At 40.6% G+C, this 25,348-nt stretch overlaps 1 long non-coding RNA gene across 3 annotated transcripts; it reads right to left on the bottom strand.

Annotated features, from left to right (window-relative positions):
- Nucleotides 1-273: 273 nt before the first annotated feature.
- On the bottom strand, nt 274-21,199 carry LOC104115659 (uncharacterized). Of its 3 annotated transcripts, XR_011409456.1 has the most exons (4): nt 20,646-21,180; nt 16,949-17,014; nt 14,930-16,413; nt 274-483 (listed from the first exon to the last, which is right to left on the bottom strand). It is a non-coding gene; the product is annotated as an uncharacterized lncRNA (long non-coding RNA). The 3 variants fall into 3 exon arrangements; XR_011409455.1 differs by lacking the exon at nt 274-483 and having other exon boundaries at nt 10,296-16,413; nt 20,646-21,170; XR_011409454.1 differs by lacking the exons at nt 274-483; nt 14,930-16,413 and having other exon boundaries at nt 16,710-17,014; nt 20,646-21,199.
- Between the last annotated feature and the right edge of the window lie 4,149 nt (nt 21,200-25,348).

Genomic DNA, 25,348 nt, shown 5'->3' with positions numbered 1-25,348 from the left:
TGAACAACACTTGAGGACTGTACTTTAGACTTTGAGAAAAAAAAAGTTATATGCAAAATTTTTAGAGTGTGAATTCTGGCTTGATTCAGTGAGATTTTTGGGCCATATAGTTTCGTGTGAGGGGATCAATGTCACGACCCAAAATCTCACTTGTCGTGATGGCGCCTATCTCAATACTAGGCAAGCCAAAAATCCCAATAAATCACCATTATTTTTAAATTTGAAACCAAAATAATTAAATTCAGCGGAAAAAATCTCAAATTTTCAAATGTATCACTCCCAAAATCCGATGTCACTGAGTACATGAGCATTTAATGTGAATACAATATTTGACTGATAAAAACCACTGCTTGAAAGTATAGAACAGTACAATAACTGAAGGAAAGAGACACAAGGTCAGCGGACGCCAAACAGCTACCTTGATAGTCTCTAACTGATAGTACTCTGAAATCTTACAATCTCCGTGTTCGAAAGCACCTAGGTCTGCACACGAGGTGCAGAGTGTAGTATAAGTACAACTAACTCAATAAGTAACAAGACTAACCTCTGGGCTGAAAGAAATGATGAGCTCCGCAGGTACAGTCCAGTAAAAATAATGGTACAGAAATGTAGGCATGCTTTCAAGTTCAACAAATAAACTCAGTACAAGTGAAATAGATCAATACTGCATGATATAAGGAATATGACATCTCAGTAGCAAGACCTCCTGTAGATACTGGTCACCAATAATTCGGTCACTCGGTACAGTTTATGGCCAGTCCAGCCCCGGGGTGTTTCAACCCGTATATATATACACATCGACTGACAGTCAGTCATTCAGTGCCGTATAAGGCCAATCCAGCCCTGGGATAATTTATCCCCAAATGCAAATGATACGGACAAGATTCATGTCCAGGTAATTCATTACAATATAAATAAGTAAGGCAAGTCCATGCCATGGGAAAATCCATCCCAAACACACACACACACACACACACACATACACACACACACACACACACACACACACACACACACATATATATATATATATATATATATATATATATATATATATATATATATATATATATATATATCAGTAAGTAAGGCAAGTCCATGCCCTAGGAAATCTATCCCGAATATATATAATCATCTACGCTCAATGGGGGTGTACAGACTCCGGAGGGGCTCCTTCAGCCCAAGCGTGATATAAAGCCAATATGGCCTACTGCAGGCGGGCAGTCCCGATCCATATAATAATAAAGTCAATGAGGCATACTGCAGGGGGACAACCCCGATCCATAAAATAGTAAAGCCTATAAGGCCTACTACAGGCGGGCAACCCCGATCCATAAAATAGTAAAGCCTATAAGGCCTGCTGCATGAAGGCAACCCCGATCCATAAAATAGTAAAGCCAATAAGGCTTGCTGCAGGCGGGCAGCCCCGATCCATAAAATAGTAAAGCCAATAAGGTCTGCTGCAGGCGGGCAACCCCGATCCATAAAATAGGAACATATATAAAGCCAAATGGCTTGTTGCGTTGCGCAACTCAATCCCATAAATATCCTTACTCTGGACAATTATTACTGAGTGTGAAATGTATATTTTAGAACAATTAATTCAACAGCATCACGACCCCATGGGTCCTAAAATATCGGCACATAGCCTAAACATGATCTTTATTACTAGCCTCAGCTAAATTCCTCTAACACGTGCCACATGTTCAGATAATAACATGATTCTTTAATTTTACAACTTCACCGGATTTATTCAAGGCACAGTTTCTGTGGTGCACGTCTACATGTTCGTCACCTATCGTGTGAGTCACCTTCAACAATTTAAATCATACCAAATTTGGGGATTCATACCCTCAAAACCAACTTTAGAAGTGTTACTTACTTCAAACCGTGTAATTCTTTAATCCAGTATGCCTTTGCCTCGTGAATTTGCCTCCAAACGCCTCAAATCTAGCCACAATTAATTCGATTCAGTCAATAAAATTTATTAGAATTAATTCCATAAGAAAATGCTAATTTTCCACAAAAATCCAAAATTTAGCTCAAAAATCGCCCGTGGGGCCCACGTCTCGGAATCCGATGAAACTTACAAAATCCGACAACCCATCCAATTACAAGTCCAACCACACTAATTTCACTCAAATCCGACTCCGAATCGGTATTCGAATCTCGAAAATTTATTTTTATGAAATTGTAGAAATTCCTCCAATTTCTCTTGAAAAATCAATAATCTAAATCCGAAAATGAAGATTAATTCATGGAATATAATCACAAGGGAGTCAAGAATACTTACCCCAAGTTTTGTGAAAAATTTCCTCTCCAAAGTCGCCCAATCCGAGCTCCAAAATTCGAAAATGAAGAAAAAAACCAAAACCCACGATTTTATCTTTTGTCCAGTCATTTACTCTTCGCGATCGCGAAGCACAAAAATTTTTAGCCCAAAATTTGCCTTTCGCAATCGCGAAGAACAAATTCCCAGCATTTCCAGACAGCCTCTAGTATAATGGTCATAACATTTTGTACAAAACTCCAAATTGCAATTGGTTTAGCTTTCCGAAAATTAGACACCAAGGGCTATAACTTTTATTTGTTGCTCATCTCCCAATTCCTTATATATCCCGAGATATAAGGTTCCAAAGTCATCCCTGTGCAACAGAGAATTTCCAAACTCTTCCGAGACAGCCTAGAGTGTATCCATCATAACTTTTTGTACACAACTCCAAATGAGAAATAGTTTACCTTTCTGAAAACAAGACATAAAGGGCTACAATTTCAAAACTCTTCCGAGACAGTCTAGAGTGTATCCATTATAACTTTTTGTACACAACTCCAAATGACAAATAGTTTACTTTTCTGAAAACAAGACAAAAAGGGCTACAATTTTTATTTTTGAATCATCTCTAAATTCCTTACAGATTGCGAGATATAAGCTTCCAAAGCCGGGTCAATGCAGCGGAGGTTTGTTCTATGCGATCGCGAAATAGCTTCCGCGATCGCGATTCACAACACCCCAAACTGCTGTTTACTCTTTGCGAACGTGACCTGATGTTCGCGATCGCTATTCACACCTCTGTGGACAAAAACCAGCAATTTAAAATGGCCTAGAGATGGTCCAAAACCACCCCGAAACTCACCCGAGCCCATCGAGACCTCAACCAAATATACCAACAAGTCCTAAAACATCATACGAACTTAGTCGAAGCCTCAAATCACATCAAACAACGCAAAAATCATGAATCATACTTCAATTCAAGCCTAATGAACTTTGAACTTTCAAATTCTATAATACATCAAATCAATCCGGAATGACTTTAAATTTTGCACACAAGTCATAAATGACATAACAAAGCTATTCCAATTTCCAGAATTGGATTTCGACCTCGATATCAAAAAGTCAACCCCCTAGTCAAACTTCCCAAAAATTCAACTTTCGGCATTTCAAGCCAAATTCCACTACGTACCTCCGAATAATTTTTTGGACATGCTCCTAAGTCCAAAATCACCATACGGAGCTATTGGAATTATCAAAACTCCATTCCGAGGTCGTTTACACATAAGTTGACATCCGATGACTATTTTAACTTAAGTTTTAAACCTTGAAATTAAGTATTCCAATTCATTCCAAAACCTCACCAGACCCGAACCAATTACCTCGGTAATTCACACAACAACTGTAAAGTACAATTTGAGCAGTAAATGGGGAGATGGGGTTGTAATACTCAAAATGACCGGCCGGGTCGTTATAATCAAGGTAGATCCGAAGAAGATTGAAGTAGTGCAGAGTTGGTCCAGACCGTCCTCAGCTACGGAAATCCGGAGTTTCCTTGGTTTTGCAGGGTATTATCGCCGATTTGTAGAGGGTTTCTCTTCTATTGTTATATCTATGACCAAATTGACCCAGAAAGGTGCTCCGTTCAGGTGGACCGAGAAATGTGAGGAGAGCTTCCAAAAGCTCAAGACAGCTTTGACTACAGCCTCAGTATTGGTATTACCTACAGGTTTAGGGTCTTATACTGTGTATTGTGACGCATCGCTTATTGGTCTCGGCGCAGTGTTGATGCAAGACGGTAGGATGATTGCCTACGCTTCCACACAGTTAAAGGTACATGAGAAGAATTATCCGGTACACGACCTTAAGTTAGCAGCTATTGTTCATGCCTTGAAGATTTGGCGGCATTACTTATACGGTGTCCATTGTGAGGTCTACACCGATCACCAGAGTCTACAACATCTGTTTAAATATAAGGATCTTAATTTGCGGCAGCGGAGATAGTTGGAGTTGCTTAAGGATTATGATATCACCATTCTCTATCATCCCGGGAAGGCCAATGTAGTGGACGATGCCTTGAGTCGTAAAGCGGAGAGTTTGGGCAGCTTAGCATATTTACCGGTAGCAGAGAGGCCTTTAGCCTTGGATGTTCAGGCCTTGGCCAACCAGTTTGTCAGGTTGGATATTTCCAAGCCGAGCCGAGTTTTGGCTTGTGTGGTTTCTCAGTCTTCTCTTTATGATCGCATCAGAGAGTGTCAGTATGATGACCCCCATCTGCTTGTCCTTAAGGATACAGTTCAGCACAGTGATGCCAAAGAAGTCACTATTGGAGATGACGGTGTATTACGGATGCAGGGCAGGCTATGTGTGCCTAATGTAGATGGTTTGCATGATTTGATTCTCAAGGAGGCTCACAGATCTGAGTATTCCATTCATCTGGGTGCTGCAAAGATGTATCAGGACTTGAGACAACACTATTGGTAGAGGAGGATGAAGAAAGACATAGTGGAGTATGTAGCTCAGTGTCTAAATTGTCAACAAGTGAAATATGAGCATTAGCGACCGGGTGGATTGCTTCAGAATTTAGAGATTCCAGAATGGAAATAGAAGTGAAATCACTATGGATTTCGTTGTTGGGCTCTCACGAACTCAGCGGAAGTTTGATTCAGTTCGGGTGATTGTGGATAAACTGACTACCTACTCTTTTGTGCAGTTGGCTCTAATCTATATTCGCGAGATTGTCAGACTTCACGGCGTACCGGTATCTATCATATCTGACCGGGGTACACAGTTTACATCACGATTCTGGAGGGCAGTATAATGTGAGTTGGGTACTCGGGTAGAGTTGAGTACAACATTTCACCCTTAGACGGACGGGCAGTCCGAACGCACTATTCAGATACTGGAGGATATGCTTCGTGCGTGTGTGATAGATTTTGGGGGTGCTTGGGACCAGTTCTTACCACTTGCGGAGTTTGCTTACAACAACAGTTACCAGTCAAGCATTCAGATGGCTCCATATGAGGCCTTGTTTGGTAGGCGGTGTCGGTCTCCAATGGGTTGGTTCGAACCGAGTGATGCTAGGCTATTAGGTACAGACTTGGTTCAGGATGCCTTGGAGAAGGTTAAATTTATTCAGGATCGACTTCGTACAACCGAATCTAGACAGAAGAGTTATGCGGATCGGAAGGTTCGTGATGTTGCATTCATGGTTGGTGAGCGGGCCCTGCTCCGGGTTTCACCTATGAAGGGTGTGATGAGGTTCGGGAAGAAGGGCAAGTTGAGCCCTAGGCATATTGGCCATTTTGAAATTCTTGAAAGAGTTGGAGAGGTGGCTTACAAACTTGCACTACCACCTAGTCTCTCTGCAGTTCATCCGGTATTCCATGTTTCTATGCTCCGGAAGTATCACGGCGATCTGTATCATGTGTTAGACTTCAATTCAGTTCAGTTAGACAAGGATCTATCTTATGTTGAGGAACCCGTGGCTATTTTGGATAGGCAGGTTTGAAAGCTGAGGTCAAAGAACATCGCTTCCGTGAATGTTCAGTGGTGGGGTAATCCGGTTGAGGAGGCGACTTGGGAGACTGAGCATGAGATGCGCAGCTGTTATCCTCATCTTTTTACCACTCCAGGTATAATTCTAAACTCGTTCGAGGACAAACGTTTGTTTAAGAGGTGAAGAATGTAATGACCCAACCGGTCATTTTGACTTTTAGAACCTCGTTCCCCTAAATAAAACTCCCCGTATGTGCTTTTATAAATTTATGACTTGCGGGGATGGTTGGTTAGGGATTTGGAAGTGTTCGGGTTCAAATCGGAACACTTGGTTCCTTAAGTTGGCCTTAAAATGCTAAGTTTGACTTCAGTCAACATTTTGAGAAAATGACTTCGGAATAGAATTTTGATGATTCCAACAGCTCTGTGTGGTGATTTTGGACTTAGGAGCGTGTTCGAAATTTTATTTGGAAGTTCGTAGTTAAATTATGATTGAAATGGCTAAAATAGGAATTTAAGTTTGGAAGTTTGACCGGGGAGTTAACTTTTTGATATCGGGGTCGGAATACAGTTCCGAAAATTTTCATAGCTCCATTATGTCATTTATAACTTGCATGCAAAAATTGAGGTCAATCGGACTTGATTTGTTAGGTTCCGACGTCGTTTGTAGAAATTGAAAGTTTAAAAGTTCGTTAGCCTTGAATCTATATGCGATTCATGTTTTTAGTGTTGTTGGATGTGATTTAAGAACTCGACTAAGTTTGTATGATGTATTAGGACTTGTTGATATATTTGGTTGAGGTCCCGATGGGCTCGGGTGAGTTTCGTATGCCTAACAGATCATTTTTGGACTTGGCTTGATAGCTGAAGTTCTGGTTTCTGCAGGTTCTGGTTTCCTTCTACGCGATCGCATGAGAAGGTATGCGATCGCGTAGGGTTAATTGGGCAGTTGAAAGTTTGTGCTATGCAATCGCGTGGGCGAGTCCGCGATCACGTAGGTTTGGCAAACTGTATTATTCGAACGTGTGGCTAAGACCGCGTTTGCGAAGTGAAAACGAGGCAGAACTTGGTCCACGCGCTTAACCCTTCACGATCGCGTGGATGAGTATGCGATCGCGTAGGTCTAGGAATGCTGTGTTTCGCGATCGCATGGAGTTATACGCGATTGCATAAGCTTAATTCTGGGCAACCTTATTTTGTTCTTCGCAATCACGTGCCTTTGACCATGATCGCATAGAAGAAATCACTGGGCAGAGAGTTTAAGTTCTGAAAATGGAATTTCGTCCCATTTTTCATTTTTAACGATTTGGAGGTCGGATTGAGGCGATTTTTGGATATTTTCAGAGAAAACATCGGGGTAAGTGTTCTTAACTCAATCTTGGTTAGATTACCCGAATCTATCACTGTTTTTAACATTTAATTGGTGATTTAAATTGGAAATAAAATTAAAAATTCTCTTGGATAGAATTGAGGATTTGAGGGTCGAATTGTTATTGGAATTTAGTCATTTTGATATGGTTAGACTCGTGGTTGAACGAGCGTTCATATTTCGTAACTTTCACCGGATTCCGAGACATGGCCCCACATGCAATTTTTGAGTTAATTTTGGATTTTATTGAAAATATAGTATTTTTTTATGAAATTGATTCTATAATTTTTGTTGATTGTATCAAATTAATTATGACTAGATACGAGTCCATCGGAGTTGGAAAATTGAGAAAAAGGCATACTACGTGATTAAATTGGAGCAAGTCGAGGTAAGTGACTTGTCTAATCTTGTGTGGGAGAAATTTTCCCCTAGGATTGGTATTGAAGTGATAAATTTTAATATGTTGAAAGTCATATACACAAGGTGACGAGTGTGCACACGGACTAAATGTGAAAGATTATATCTTTAAATTGTGTAGATCATTGTTGCATATTAATTAAAAAAATATTACCTTGTTATATTCTTCATCATTGATTTAAATGTTTATAATTTAAATTGCTTGACCTTTTTTCTGCTAATTGTTTTACCTGTTTAGTTGGAACTTGATTTCTTTTATTCTGTGCATTATTTGAAGGTTGATTTTCTTTAAATTAAATATTATTAATACGAAGTATTTGACATTTTAAAATTTTGTATTTAAGCAACGTATTAAAGATTTTGAAATATTATTTTATTGAATTATTTATTCTTGAATATTTTTGTAAGATTTTCGTACTCATTGTGATGGAGCCGTGAGCTATTATTTATGGAAAAATATTATTGTTGATTTATTTGGCAGGAGCCGTGAGCTCTTTATTGTGAAAATATATTATTGTTGAATTATTTTGGCAAGTTGAATTATTTGGGCACTTGAGGTGCAAATTATAATATATTGTGATATTGGTACACATGCGATGGTATAAGGTTTGGGTGTTGAAACGCATGCGGTGAGATAAGGATGGCTTGATACGCGTGGCTAGTAGGGGAAACTACTAGAAGTCATGCGGTGTGATAAGGATGGCTAAAACGCGGGATGCTATTTCGGAAAAAATATTTTCTTTGAAATAAATTGTGAAGGCTCCCGCGGTGATATAAGAAAATGAGATATTTTGAATTTATTTATGATTTGGAACTACGAGGCGGTACCTCGGGAGTGCCCTTGTTGATATTGATTTATGGTCGCAGTTGCCTTTGATTATTGTTGTGATTTTCTTAAAGTTGAAAAGAATTCTGTTTTGTTTCCACGAGGTATTAATTGCCATTATTTGGTGTAATTAAATGGTGACATACTAATTTATTCATTTTCATTGTCATTTTATCTTATTATATTGTTAAATATTTTACCATGCCATTATTTATTTTTTAGTAGGGCCTGACCTAACCTCGTCACTACTCTACCGAGGTTAGGGTTGGCACTTACTGGGTACCGCTTTGGTGTACTCATACTACGCTTCTGCACATCTTTTTGTGTAGATCCAGGTATATCTTATCAGACCAGACATCAGTAAACTAGTTGTACGAGGAGACTCCGAGGTATATTTGCTAGCGTCCGCAGACTCCGGAGTCCCCTTCTATGTTATTATGTTGTCTTCCTTATTTGTTTTAGACTCTGATGTATAGAGACGTAGAGAATAAATTCTTAGAAGCTCGTGACTTATTTCTACCGAGTTTTGGGATTTGTAATTATTTGAATTATAGTTTAATTATTTCAGATATTTATTATTATCCCGCATTGATAGGCTTACCTAGTCTTAGAGACTAGGTGCCATCACGACTTCATACGGAGGGAATTTGGGGTCATGACACAGATATACCTTGGAGTCTCCGTACAACAGTAAACACTCTTAGCTAGTAGCGGGGCTGATAAGAAGTACATGGATCTGCACACAAAACATGTGCAGAAGAGTAGCATGAGTACACCACAACGGTACCTAGTAAGTGCCAAGCCTAACCTCGGTAGAGTAGTGAAGAGGTCAGGTCCGGGCCCTACGGGTATATAATAATAAGACAGATGCTATAATAAACATGAAGTAAAAATGTAGAAGACAACAACAAGTATTCACAAAGCAATAACAACACCGCACAATGATATAACAATAGGGGTGCTCCCGAGATACCATCTCGTAGTCCCAAAAGTAAATATACAGGGAGAACTCACGAGGTACCGCCTCGTAGTCTCAAAAGTAAATATGCAGGGAGAACTCTTGAGGAACCGCCTCGTAGTCTCAAAAGTAAATGTGCAGGGAGAACTCCCGAGGAACCGCCTCGTAGTCTCAAAGTAAATATACAGTGCAGGGGGATCTCTCGAGTAAATGCCTAGTAGTCCCAAAGTAAATATGTTGTACATGGGGATCTCCCGGGAAACCGTTTCTTAGTCCCAAAATAAATATGCAACTCAAACAAATGAATATAACAGTTACAGCAAGAAAACCTACAATTTAGGCTAAGTACAAGTCAAGAAAGAAACATGACTTACTAAACATGCTGCAAAGAGTTCAAATAGGCAATTAGGACACGTAGACGTGTTATTCTAGGCTAACAGGATAACTACACATGCTAGTATACTCAGATAAGATGAAAACAGGCTATTACTCAATAAAAATTAGGTTTTTCCACAAATAGCTCGTGTACGCACTCGTCACCTCGCGTATACGGCGCTCACATATCATAACAACACCAAATCCTAAGGGGATTTCCCCCACACAAGGTTAGACAAACCACTTGCCTCGAACCAAGCTCAATCAATCGGTGACAATGCCTTTTCCACGAATATCCGATTCCGAATGGCCCAAATCTAGCCAAAAATAATTACATATCATAAATACAACTATAATAGACTAATCTTATTAATGAAATCAAGACTTTAACAAAAATTTCGAAATCCGTCCTAAAAAGTCAACCTGGGACCACGTCTCAGAATCGGGTAAAAGTCACAAAATACGAACACCCACTCGACCACGAGTTCACCCATACCAAAATTACCAAAATCCGATACCAAATCACCACTCAATTCCTCAAATCAACTCACCAAATCCCTAACCTCCAACTCCTAATTTCCACATTAAATACACCCTAACTAGGTGGAAAAATAAATGGGGAAGCAAGATTATTGATCAAAAATAAGCACAAGGGACTTACCTCAAGAAATCCCTCGAAAATGCTCTCAAGAAATTGCCAAACCCGAGCTCAAAATGTTTAAAAAGAGCAAAAATTGTGAACCATTGCATTTTAGTGTTCTGTCCAGCATTTTCGAATTTGCGGACCTCTAGTCGCACCTGCGATGCCGCACCTGCGGAAAAACCATCGCAGGTGCAGATTCCACTTATGGCCAGGGTTTCCGCTTCTGCGGACCAAGGATGGCACCTGCGATCTCGCTTGTGCACGGACCCTTCCGCTCCTGCGATCCTAAACCTCCCAAGTCTCTCCGCTTCTGCGTTCAAGCTCCCGCAGAAGCGACTCCGCTCCTGCGGCCTTCATGTCGCACCTGCGACCCCAGGCCAAACTCCTCCAACCCGCATCTACGATCCGCTGCTCGCACGTGCGAGCCCGCACCTGCGGTCACCCCATCGCAGGTGCGAAAACACTAGAAACCAAAAACTTCAGCAATTTGCATAAGTCCAAATTCAATCCGTTAAGCATCTGAAACACACCCAAGGCCCCCGAGACTCCAACCAAACATACCAACTATTCCTAAATCACCATACGGACTTAGTCGAGCCCTCAAATAACATCAAACAACGCTAAAAACATGAATCACAATTTAAACTTAATGAACTTTGAAACTTTAAACTTCTATAACCGATGCCGAAACCTATCAAATCACGTTCGATTGACCTCAAATTTTGCACACAAGTCATATTCAACATTACGGACCTACGCCAACTTCTGGAATAGGATTCCGACCCCGATATAAAAAAGTTCACTACTGGTCAAAATCTCCAAAAATTTGGCTTTCGTCATTTCAAGCCTAAATCAGCTACAGACCTCCAAAACACAATCCGAACAAGCTCCTAAGTCCAAAATCACCCAACAGAGCTAACGAAATAGATAGAACTCCATTCTAGAGTCATCTTCACACAGTTCTGACTACGGTAAAAATCCTAAGACTTAAGCTTCCGTTTTAGGGACTACGTGTCCCAAATCACTCTGGAACAAAAAACAAGACCTCCCAGCAAGTCACATAAGCAAAAACCGATACGGGGGAAACAGTTAATAGGGGATCGGGGCTATTACTCTCAAAATGACCGGCCGGGTCGTTACATCCTCCCCCTCTTAAAATAATCATTCGTCCTCGAACGAGCATAAAGATATACCTGAAGTGGTGAAAAGATGAGGATAACGGCTGCGCATATCCTGCTCGGTCTCCTAAGTCGCCTCCTCTACCGGCTGACCCCTCCATTGAACCTTCACAGAAGCAATATTCTTTGACCTCAGCTTTCGAACCTTCCTGTCCAAAATAGCCACTGGCTCCTCAGCATAAGATAGATCTTTGTTAAACTGGACTGAGTCGAAATCCAACACATAAGACAGATCATTGTGATACTTCCGGAGCATAGAAACATGAAATACCGGATGAACTCCTACTAGACTGGGAGGTAAGTCAAGCTCATAAGCAACCTCCCCAACACGCCGCAACACCTCAAAGGGACCAATGAACCTTGGGCTCAGCTTGCCCTTCTTCCCGAACCTCATAACGCCTTTCATAGGCGAAACCCGGAGCAAGACCCGCTCTCCAACCATGAATGCAACATCGCGAACCTTCTAGTCTGCATAACTCTTCTGTCTGCACTAGGCTGTGCGAAATCGATCCTGAATCACCTTCGCATTATCCAGGGCATCCTGAACCAAGTCTGTACCCAATAATCTAGCCTCGCCCAGCTCGAACAAACCCATTGGAGACCGACACCGCCTACCTTACAAAGCCTCATATGGTGCCATTTGAATGCTCGACTGATAAATATTATTGTAGGAAAACTCCACAAGTGGGAAGAACTGATCCCAAGCACCCCCAAAATCTAACACACAAGCTCGGAGCATATCCTCCAGTATCTGAATAGTTTGCTCGGACTGTCTGTCCGTCTGAGGGTGAAATATTGTGCTCAGCTCAACCCGAGTACCCAACTACTGTTGTACAACCCTCCAGAACCATGATGTAAACTGCGTACCCCGGTCAAAGATGATAGATACAGGTACGCCATAAAGCCTGACAATCTCGCGGATATAAATTCGAGCCAACTGCTCGGAAGAATAGGTAGTCATCACAGGAAGGAAATGAGTTGACTTGGTCAACCTATCCACAATCACCCAAACTGCATCGAACCTTCGCTGAGTCCGTGGGAGTCCAACAATGAAATCCATAGTGATCCGCTCCCATTTCCATTCTGGAATTTCTATCTTCTGAAGCAATCCACCTGGCCGCTGGTGCTCATACTTCACCTGCTGGTAATTTAGACACCGAGCCACAAATTCCACTATGTCCTTCTTCATCCTCCTCCACCAGTAATACTGCCTCAAGTCCTGATACATCTTCGCGGCACCCGGATGAATGGAGTACCTCAAACTGTGAGCCTCCTAGAGAATCAACTCACGCAAACCATCAACATTAGGCACACAAAGTCTGGCGTGCATCCTCAATGCACCATCATCCCCAATAGTGACCTCCTTGGCATCACCGTGCTTGACCGTGTCCTTAAGGACAAGCAGATGGGGGTCATCATACTGACACTCCCTGATACGATCATAAAGAGAAGACCAAGAGACCACACAAGCCAATACTCAACTCGGCTCAAAAATATCCAATCTCACAAACTGGCTGGCTAAGGCCTGAACATCCAACGCCATGGGCCTTTCTACCGCTGGTAGATATGCTAAGCTCCCCAAACTCTCTGCCCGGTGACTCAAAGCATCGGCCACCACATTGGCCTTCCCAGGGTAGTACAAAATGGTGATATCATAATCCTTAAGCAACTCTAATCACTTTCTCTGACGCAAATTAAGATCCTTCTGCTTGAACAAATGCTGCAAACTCCAGTGATCGGTGTAGATCTCATAAGGAACACCGTACAAATAGTGCCGTCAAATCTTCAAGGAATGAACAATAGCTACTAACTCAAGGTCGTGGACAGGATAGTTCTTTTCATGCACCTTCCGCTGTTTGGACACGTAGGCAATCACCCTACCATCCTGCATCAACACCGCACCGAGACCAATCCATGACGCATCACAATACACAGTATAAGACCCTAAACCTGTAGGCAGTACCAATACTGGGGCTGTAGTCAAAACTGTCTTGAGCTTCTGAAAGCTCTCCTCACACTTCTTTGTCCACCTGAACGGAGCACCCTTCTGGGTCAACCTGGTCATAGGTGCTGCATTAGATGAAAAACCCTCTACAAATTGACGGTAATACCCCGCCAAACTAAGAAAACTCCAGATCTCCGTAGCTGAGGACGGTCTGGGCCAACTCTGCACTGCTTTAACCTTCTTTGGATCCACCTGGATACCATCACTCGATACTACATGACCCAAGAATGCCACTGAGTCTAGCCAAAACTCACACTTTGAGAATTTTGCATATAACCTCTTTTCTCTCAGGGTCTAAAGCACAGTCATCAGGTGTTGCTCATGATCCTCCCGAGTCCGGGAGTACACCAGAATGTCTTCAATAAACACAACGACGAAGGAGTCAAGATAAGTCCGGAATACATTGTGCATCAAATGCAAAAAAGCTGATGGGGCATTGGTCAGCCCAAATTATATCACAAGGAACTCGTAATGATCATACCGAGTCCTGAAAACAGTCTTCGGAATATCTGGCTCCCGAATCTTCAACTGATAATAGCTAGAACGTAAATCAATCTTGGAAAACACCCTAGCACCCTATAACTGATCAAACAAGTCATCAATACGAGGTAATGGATACATGTTCTTCACTGTGACTTTGTTCAGCTGGCGATAATCAATGCACATACGCATAGAACCATCCTTCTTCTTGACGAACAATACCGGAGCACTCCACGGTGACACACTGGGCCGGATGAAGCCCTTATCAAGAAACTCTCCCTTCAACTCAGGAGGAGCCATACGATATGGAGGGATAGAGATGGGCTGAGTGCCCGGCAACAAATCAATACCAAAATCAATATCTCTGTCGGGCGACATGCCTAGAAGATCAGCTGCAAACACATTTGTTATGTCCCTCACTACTAGAACTAACTCATTTGTAGGGGTATCAATATTAAAATCTCTCACATAAGCTAGATACACGTCACACCCCTTCTCAACCATTCGTTGAGCTTTAAGAAATGAAATAACTCTACTGGAAGTATACTCTAAGGTACCTCTCCACTCAAATCGTGGTAATCCTGGCATAGCCAGCGTCACGGTCTTAGCGTGACAATCAAGAATAGCATAATTGGGCGACAACCAATGCATGCCCAAGATAACATCAAAGTCTACTATGCTGAGTAATAATAGATCGGCTCTAGTCTCAAAACCACTAATAGCAATAAAACATGACCGATACACGCAGTACACAATAAGAGAATCTCCCACAGGAGTAGACACATAAACAGGAGAACTCAAAGAATCCCGAGATACGCCCAAATATGAGGCAAAATAAGAGGACACATAGGAATATGTAGAGCCTGGATCAAATAAGATTGATGCGTCTCTATGAAAGATCGGAACAATACCTATAATGATAGGGTCGGAAGCAACTGCCTCTGTACGAGAAGAAAGATCATAATATCTGGCCTGGCCTCCCCCTCTAGGGCGACCTCAACCTCCCCGACCTCCACCTCAAGTTGGCTGAGCAGGTGGGGCGATAGCTGGTGTTGGAATCATAGCCTGAGGACCCGGTGGAGCACGTTGTGCCTGAGAAGTCTGTGGAGGTACACCCTCTCCCTCCAAATCTGGGGTAATCCCTCACCATATGGCGGGTGTCGCCACACTCAAAACAAGCTCTCGGAGGGTGTGACTGATGTGACTAGCTCGGGCCAGGTCTACTGGACTGGCTGCTGAGAACACCTTGTACATGAGGCACACTAGATACTGGCGGTGTATAATAAGGCTCCTGGGGCCTAGAAGGGACCGGAATACCATTGGTGGCTGGAAGTGCGGAATGAATGGGGCGACTCACATAACCCCTACCATGGCAAGTTGTTGGGGAACGAGCACCAGAATAAGAACTAGTCTCTCGAGACCTCTTGGCCTCTATCTCCTCTCTAGCCCGGGCAAGCATTCCCTCCAATCTTCTGGCGATACTCATAACCTACTGATAAGAAGTATCCGTCTCCCACTCCCTGGCCATACTGATCCGGATACTGGGTGGAGTCCCTTAATAAATCGACGAACCCTCTCTCGAACTGTGGCAACCAAGGCCTGTGCATGTCGGGCCAAATCACTAAAACAAATTGTATACTCTGACACAGTCATAGCACCCTGGCGTAACTGCTCAAACTCCGTGCGCCATGAGTCCCTGAGGCTCTGAGGGACATACTCTCTCAAAAACATGTTCGAGAACTAAGTCCATTTAAGTGAAGCTGCCTCAACCGGACTATCCAGCCCATAAGCACGCCACCACTGATAGGGTGCTCTTCTAAGATGGAATGTAGTAAAAGAAACCCAACTGGACTCCGCTACACCCATAGTACGGAGAATACGGTGACACTCCTCCAGAAAACCCTAGGCATCCTCCGACGCCAATCCATTGAAGGTAGGAGGGTGGTGCTTCTTGTACCTCTCAAGTCTGCGCTGCTCCGCCTTAGAAGCTGTTACCCTACCCTCGGGCTGAGTTGGAGCTACCGGCTACATCGGTAAAATCTCTGGAACCTGGTCGACCTAAGCCTACTGCTCTGGAGTACCGACGATGGGAGTCTGTACTCCTCCCCCGGCCTGAGATGTGGCAGGAGAAAGTGGAATCAATCCATCCTGAGCTAAGGTGTTGAACATAATCAGAAACTATGCTAGAGTCTCTTGGAGGGCTGGTGCAGCAACAGGTACCTCAGGTGTCTGCCCTCCAACTGGAGCTACTGGGCTCCTCTGTAACAGCTCGTGTGGGTGCTCTGGCTGCACCGCGTGGATGTCCTCAGCCTCTACCCCGGCCCCGGCCTCTTGCGGCTCTAGCAGGGGGCGCGGGTGCCAGGTCATCAGATCCGCCTGTACGTGTCCTCACCATCTGTGAGAGAATAGAACACAGAAGTTTAGAATTTCAAAGTCAATAATTTTGCACGACAAGGAATCAAAGAAATGTAATCTTTCCTAATAGTTCCATAGTATCCCGAAGATAAATACACACGTCTCTGTACCGATCCGCGAGACTCTACTAAACTTGCTTGTGACTCACGACACCTATGAACCTAGTACTCTGATACCAACTTGTCACGACCCAATTCTCCCTCCGTAAGATGTCGTGATAGCACCTAGTCTCTACGACTAGGTAAGCCTAACAAAAATACAAAAATAAACAAAATGGAAGGAAAACTTAACAACTAACAACAATAGATAAGTGATAACAATGCCGCTCGGCATGTACAATAACCAACACTCTAGTAATACACGGTATTCCCAAAACCCGAAACATCATAAGTTACAAGCTACAGAAGGAAACTAGAATCTCTATACACCAGAGTCTAAATAAAGAAATACGGAAAGTAGATGACACATAAGAGAATAGAGGGGGACTCCAACATCTGCCGACGCGGCAGATATACCTTGAAATCTCCGGACAACAGCAGCCACTCTCAGCTAGTAACGGGACTGATAAGAAGTACCTGGATCTGCACACAAAACATATGCACAAGAATGGCATGAGTACACCACAACGGTACCCAGTAAGTGCCAAGCCTAACCTTGGCAGAGTAGTGACGAGGTCAGGTCCAGGCCCTACTGGTATATAATAATAAGACAGATGCTATAATAAGCATGAAGTAAAAACGGAGAAGACAACAGCAAGTATTCACAAAGCAATAACAACACCGCACAATGATATAACAACAGGGGCGCTCCCAAGATACCATCTCGTAGTCCCAAAAGTAAATATATAGGGAGAACTCCTGAGGTACCGCCTCGTAGTCTCAAAAGTAAATATGCAGGGAGAACTCTCGAGGAACCGCCTCGTAGTCTCAAAAGTAAATGTGCAGGGAGAACTCCCGAGGAACCGCCTCGTAGTCTCAAAAGTAAATGTGCAGGGAGAACTCCCGAGGAACCGCCTCGTAGTCTCAAAGTAAATATGCAGTACAGGGGGGATCTCCCGAGTAAATGCCTCATAGTCCTGAAGTAAATATGCAGTACAAGGGGATATCCTGGAATACTGTCCCATAGTCCCAAAATAAATACGCAACTCAAGCAAATGAATATAACAGTTATAGCAAAAAAACCTACAATTTAGGCTAAGTACTAGTCAAGAAAGAAACAAGACTTACTAAACATGCTGCAAAGAGTTCAAATAGGTAATTAGGACATGTAGACGTGTTATTCTAGGCTAACAGGATAACTACGCATGCTAGTATACTCAGATAAGATGAAAACATGCTATTACTCAATAAAAATCTGGTTTTTCCATAAATAGCATGTGTACATACTCGTCACCTCGCGTTCACGGTGCTCACATATCATAACAACGTCAAATCCTAAGGGGATTTCCCCCACACAAAGTTAGGCAAGCAACTTACCTCGAACCAAGATCAATCAATCGGTGACAATGCCTTTTTCATGAATATTCAACTCCGAATGGCCCAAATCTAGCCAAAAATAATTACATATCATAAATACAACTATAATAGACTAATCTAATTAATGAAATCAAGATTTAACAAAAATTCCGAAATTCATCCTAAAAAGTCGACCCTGGCCCACGTCTCGAAATCGGATAAAAGTCATAAAATACGAACACCCACTCGACCACGAGTTCACCCATACCAAAATTACCAAAATTCGATACCAAATCGCCACTCAATTCCTCAAATCAATTCACCAAATCCCTAACCTCCAACTCCCAATTTTCACATTAAATACACCCTAACTAGGTAAAAAAATAAATAGGGAAGCAAGATTATTGATTAAAAAATAAGCACAAGGGACTTACCTCAAGAAATCCCTCGAAAATGCTCTCAAGAAATCGCCAAACCCTAGCTCACAATGTTTAAAATGAGCAAAAATCGCGAACCTTTGTATTTAAGTGTTATGTCCAGCATTTCCGCACCTGCGAAAAAACCATCGCATGTTCGGAGTCCACTTATGGCCAAGGTTTCCGCTTCTGCGGACCAGGGATCGCACCTGCGATCTCGCTTCTGAGGAGACCCTTCCGCTCCTACAATCCCAAACCTCCCAGGCCTCTACGCTTCTGCGTTCAAGCTTCCGCAGAAGCGACTCCGCTCATGCGGCCTTCATGTCGCACCTGCGACCCCGTGCCAAACTTCTCCAACCCGCATCTGCGATCCCTCTCTCGCACGTGCGAGCCCGCACCTGCGGTCACCCCACCGCAGGTGCGAAAATACCAGAAACCAGAAACTTTAGCAATTTGCATAAGTCTAAATTCAATCCGTTAAGCACCCCTGGTGTCACGCCCCTTTTTTCCACCACCTTAACCCTCTTTAAATAAATAAAAACAAGCAGTTTAAAGCTCAAAAGTGTTTCAATTTGAAAAAGACAAAAGATTGTATTTCAAAGGATTTTCAGAGTCGTCACTTGACATTTGGTTTCGGTGTGTCAAGTCACCGTTAAAAAATGATTTTTCTCTTTAAAATATATTTAAACTCTAAAATATAGTCTGCACCAGATATTCCGAGTAAGGGGGTTCTCTTAATTCGGGGAGAAGGTGTTAGGCATTCCCCGAGTCCCATAACTAATACGGTTGCATACTCAATCTAGTTGGCTTTAAAGAATATCAAATTGAGATAAAAACACACACAAAGCAAATAAACACAAAAGAAGTCTGAGGTTGTCCCTACCTAATAAAAGAAAAGGAAAAGAAAAGACAAGAAAAGCCCTAAACTAATCTACACTATGTTTACTCCACGATGCTTGTCACGGCTTTCAAAATATTTACAAGTTCTTCGGGGCATTCCCCGGATAATATAATTGACTAAAGGGACAACCTCTCGCCTCAAAGGAAACTAAAACAAAAACACCCTAAAAGTTTGCCTACCCAAATGTGGTCGGCCTAAGCATGCTATTAGCGAATAATATAATAAATTAAATAAATAAATAAATAAAAGAGAACTAAATAAAAGAAAAATTCTAAATCATACTCATATTCTTTTAACTTCTTATTTCATGTATTTGACCAAGCCCAATTCCTAAAATATGGAGGCAAATTAATTACTAATGGGCTTCGGCCTTTCCCTACTTCCTACGACCCAATTCAGTCATCAGAAACATTTTAATCCAATCATCCACACAAACATATAAAATAGACAACCAAGCAAATAAGAAAAAAAGATAGTCCAAAGAAAGTGAAAGTACGAAAGTTAAGAAAAATAATAAAATAAGACAAACCGAAGCTACCAGTTTCAGCAACAAACATCAACAAATAAGTTTTCAGATAAATAAAGGATCCCATCACACAGTAAATAATTTCTTAATTCCACCTAAATAAAGCTTAAAACATGGAAAGTTTGTCGCGACTCAGAAAGATTTTGACTCATACCAATTTAACAGATTAACCATAAAGAGACCAAGATATTACTCACATAATTATTGCACTAGATTATTTAATATAAAAGAATAATGCATTTGCTGAAATTTACCACAGAAATATTCTTTTAGAACATATGACCCAGAACTAACATGTATTTTGAAGGAACCAAGAGTTTTTTTTTAACTAATCACTACGAAAAAACCTTTAAGACACGATTAAGGAAGAGAAATGTTATGTTGGGTATTCCATTCTGAGAGCTTTAAACCATTTAATAAGAAAAAATTCACGACTGAAAAATAAAACCAGGTTGAGCTCAAAGAATGAACGAAACAGACTCCGTGGCACTTTAATTTAGACTCTAGATTCCATTGATGGTCCATCAACTTTCAAGCAAAGCACAATTTACTCATCATACTTAAACTTTAATGAGGTCAAATAAACCTTTTGAATACATTCTTCACACGAAATTAGACTAGACAAATACATGCAGGAATAAACTCTTACTCAAACACATACTCTTAAGTAGTCAAGCAACAGATTCTCTTTACAATAGTACTACGACAAGAAGGGATCCAAACAATTTGAACAGTAAATAATTTTGGACCAAACATTCAGCAACGAATTCTAGCAAAACCCCAACTACTATGTACGAAAATCATTCTCATGTTCTTTATAAAACTCAAACAGAAAAGAGATTAAGAGTAATAGGCTAATACCATGTTTAAAAAGCACAAGTCTTAGAAAACAATAAGAAAAGAAAAGAGATGAACCTGAAATAGCAATCTTCCTTAATAGCAATTGTAGAATCATCAAATACATTATTTTCGACTCCAAAATCCTAACGAGGTTCAACAGCAACAAGAACCCGAACAGAAACCAAAAGCACGACTCGGAACCACGAAGGGACTGGTCTGAGACTCAATCGAACTCCATCTTTGGAAACTTTTTGCCAAAATCAAAGGAAGAAGCAGAAGAGTATTTCTTTTTGTATTTTTCTGATTTTTCGAGATTAAAAAAAATCAACAAGCAACAGTAGTGTATGAATACCAAAACTCTAGCTCTGGTTCTCTCTCTATCTGTGATCTCTTCTGCTTCGGCTTTTTGGGTATCTTTTTAAGAAGAAGAAGTGAACATCAAAGTGGACTCCATTAATGTGAGTGGAATTCTATGGGATTTCAATTGATGATTTTGTTATTTATGTGTGTGCTTTTCTATTGGCCAAATATGTGAGTGGAATCCTATGGGAATTCAATTGATGATTTTGTTGTTTATGTGGGTGAGAGGTGACGTGAGGAATGACCAAATATTAAGAGTGAAAATTTGTAAGAATGTATACTATGTGTGCTTTGTTTCTTTCTAAAAAAGACATGAGGTTCCAAAGTTTGTTAAAGAAAAAGACAAAAGGCTAATGGGACCTTTCTTTCTTGAACTGACCGGGAAAAAACTTTGAAATATCAAAATACAACTAGTTAATTAAATTAAAAAGAAAATAACATATCAACTTTGCACAATAATGAAAAGTTCGAAGAAAAGCAAAAATACTATGTACTAACCACTTATACTATGTACATCTAAATTTGTACTAAATTAAAAGAAAACTATTTTTTATTATTTTTTTTTGGAGAATAAAACTAGCACTACTTAACACAATTAAACTAACATAATAAAACTCCATAATTTAAAAACCCATGTGACCTTTTTCTTTTGTGTATTTTTTTTTCTTTTAAATTTTATCAAAAGTAAGATAAACTAAAAGTAACTAATAAAGGAAAATATTTTTGTAGTTTTCATTTTAAGAGAAACTAAAGCAAAAAGGTCAAAACTAGTAAAAATAGCAAATTAGACCTAAAATAAGTATCTAAGTACTAAAATATGTAAAATTTCAGGGAGGGTAAAAAATTACATGTCTACAGCTGCCCCTCTTTGACTGAAAATACAAAGGATTTCCAGACAAAGAACGACGAGACAAGGTTTTTTTTACTCGACCTTTATTCAAAAGAGAATAATGTGACCGAGTATTGATTTTGGATAGCCTACATATCCCTGGCTATAAAGGAATCAGGTCACGTGTAGTTCAGAAGTAGAAAAAATGGAGAAGGATACCGAGGTAGAGAGTCGAGTGAAGTGTCGTCGAGGTTCCGGTTCGCGGTTCCTGCAATTACATAATAAATAAAAAATCAAATAAAATAAAAATTACAAGAAAAACTACAAAATCTTATCTACTGTTATGTCTTGAATCCTCTATAGTCTTGTTGTGCATCTCGAACCGTTGACTCGCATTCTTGAGGCGAGCTTCTGCTACTTCTAACTTGAATTGACCTTATTCTTCAGGTGGGCTCCTTCTGTTGATTTGAATTTTAATTTAACTCTGAAATGAATTCCCTCGTTCTCCATGTGGGCGCCTGCTACTGACTAGAAACTTGAAATAACTCTGAAATGAATATCCTCGTTCTCCAGGTGGGCGCCTGCTACTAACATGAACTTGAAATGAATTCCCTCAAACTCTAGGTGGGCGCCTGCTACTGACTTGAAACTTGAAATAACTCTGAAATAAATTCCCTCGTTCTCCAGGTGGGCACCTGCTACTAATCCTGAAACTTGAAATAAACTCTGAAATGAATTCTCTCGTTCTCCATGTGGGCGCATGCTACTAACTTGAAACTTGAAATAAATTCTGAAATGAATTCCCTCGTTCTCCAAGTGGGCGCCTGCTACTGACTTGAAACTTGAAATAAATTCCCTCATTCTCCAGGTGGGTGCCTGCAATCACAAGAAAACAGACAAACAAAGAAAATTTTCTGCCCCAGTTTGTACCGGAACATTTGTGAGTGTTAGTTGAATTTCATTATCCAGGAGGGTCCTGAAAACTTAAAACTAAACCCCATTATCCAGGAGGGTCCTGAAGACTAAAATTAAATCCTATTATCCAGGAGGGTCCTGAAAACTTGAAAACTAAATCCCATTATCCAGGAGAGTCCTGAAAACTTAAAACTAAATTCCGTTATCCAGGTAGGCACTAAAAACTTAAAACTAAATCCCATTATCCAGGAGGTCCCTGAAAACTTAAAACTAAATCCCATTATCCAGTAGGGTCCTGAAAACTTAAATTAAATCTCATTATCCAGGAGGGTCCTGAAAACTTAAAATTAAATCCCATTATCCAGTAGGGTCCTGAAAACGTAAATTAAATCTCATTATCCAGGAGGGTCCTGAAAACTTAAAACCAAATCCCATTATCCAAGAGGGTCCTGAAAGCTTAAAACTAAATTCCATTATCCAGGAGGGTCCTGAAAACTTAAAACTAAACCCCATTATCCAGGAGGTCCTGAAAATTTAAAACTAAATCCCATTATCCAGGAGGGTCCTGAAAGCTTAAAACTAAATCTCATTATCCAGGAGGGTCCTGAAAACATAAAATTAAATCTCATTATCCATGAGGGTCCTGAAAGCCTAACACTAAATCTCATTATCCGGGAGGATCCTGAAAGCCTAAAACTAAATCCCATTATCCATGCTCCTGAAAACTTAAAATTAAATCTCATTATCCATGAGGGTCCTGAAAGCCTAAAACTAAATTTCATTATCCATGAGGGTCCTGAAAAGTCAAAAATGAACTTAAAACTAAATCCCATCATCCAGGAGGGTCGTGAAAGCCTAAAACTAAATCTCATTATCCAGGAGGGTCCTGAAAGCTTAAAACTAAATCTCATTATCAAGGAGGGTCCTAAAAACTTAAAACTAAACCCCATTATCCAGGAGGTCCTGAAAATTTAAAACTAAATCCCATTATTCAGGAGGGTCCTGAAAGCATAAAACTAAATCCCATTATCCAGGAGGGTCCTGAAAGCTTAAAACTAAATTCCATTATCCAGGAGGGTCCTGAAAAACTAAAATTAAATCCTATTATCCAGGAGAGTCCTGAAAATCTAAAATTAAATCTCATTATCTAAGAGGGTCCTGAAAACTTAAAAACTAAACCCCATTATCCAGGAGGGTCCTGGAAATTTAAAACTTAATCCCATTATCTAGGATGGTCCTGAAAGCATAAAACTAAATCTCATTATCCAGGAGGGTCCTGAAAATTTAAAATTAAATCCCATTATCCAGGAGGGTCCTGAAAGCTTAAAACAAAATCCTATTATCCAGGAGGGTCCTGAAAGCTTAAAACTAAATTTCATTATCCAGGAGGTCCTGAAAGCATAAAACGAAATCCCATTATCCAGGAGGGTCCTGGAAATTTAAAACTAAATCCCATTATCCAGGACGGTCCTGAAAGCATAAAACTAAATTTCATTATCCAAGAGGTCCTAAAAATTTAAAATTAAATCCCATTATCTAAGAGGGTCCTGAAGAATCAAAAATGAACTTACCTGAAACATGCTTTCCTCATGGAGGATCTCTGCAGAATGAACAAAATTTCTTGCCCTTGTTTCAAACAAAGAAAATCTTGTTAGTTTGAAAACATGGAGGTTAGTTTGTGGCATCGTTGCTGAAGGTGTCCACTTCTGCCACTGTCATGCTTTATTTGATTGGTTGCTTCGAGCTGACAAGGACTTGTCTGCCTTTTAACCACACCTTAACTGTAGAAGCCTTTAAGTGATTGGATCTCTTACCACTCATTTGTTGCATTGAACTTTGAATTTGACAACTGTCAAACTTTATGTTTCTCAAAATTCAAGAATCACTTAATCATCTGAACTCAAATTATTGCCACATTGCATCTTCTGAATCATGTCACTTGTGATGTGCTTGGCCAAACTTTGCCTTGTGCAATCAAAAAGCTGGCAATAGACATTGAAGTCCTTTATTCCTTGTTTTAACAAAAACTAACTTGAAAGAGACTCAAAGAAACAGAATCAAAAGAACAAAGTGAAGTAAATTTTTGCAAAAAGGAATAGAAATAGAAGGTCTGAACAAAGATGTCTATTTGGAGAAAAGAGGAAAAGAGACTTATCTGAGTGAAGCAGCTGGCTCCAATGATCATGACATACATTTTGGATTGGACAACCTGATCCTCCAAACCAATCACACCTTCATTTTACATCATTCCTTTATACTTCGAAATCGGGCTTCAATGACTCTATTTTTCTGTAAAACCTACAGTTCTCACTCGACTTGTAGTGCACCGAAGGGTTTTCACCAACAATCCTCTCTCATATGTTTATCTGTCAACTCACCATCGCCTTACAGTGCCCGTGAGTGTTTTCACCAATAAGACTCTCTCATTTTATTCATTTTTGTTCTCATGAACAAAGTGCCTCCCATGATGTAAGAAATCATACCTCTATCTCATGCTTGACTTGGCATCCTCAAAGATTAATCGGAAAGTCTTTCTTTGGACCGTAATGTGGGATTTTGGTCAAGGTTAGGAATAAATGATGCCATGAAGGCTTAAAATAATTTAAGATAAAAGGATTTAGAATTACAACTTTTGGAATCAGATCTTTTGTCAAAACTAAAACTTCTGCCCTAG

This window comes from Nicotiana tomentosiformis, chromosome 7, assembly GCF_000390325.3.
Source record: "Nicotiana tomentosiformis chromosome 7, ASM39032v3, whole genome shotgun sequence".
NCBI classification, from domain to species: domain Eukaryota; kingdom Viridiplantae; phylum Streptophyta; class Magnoliopsida; order Solanales; family Solanaceae; genus Nicotiana; species Nicotiana tomentosiformis.
Note: the sequence above shows the minus strand (reverse complement) of the source record. Positions and strands in the feature narration are given on the sequence as shown.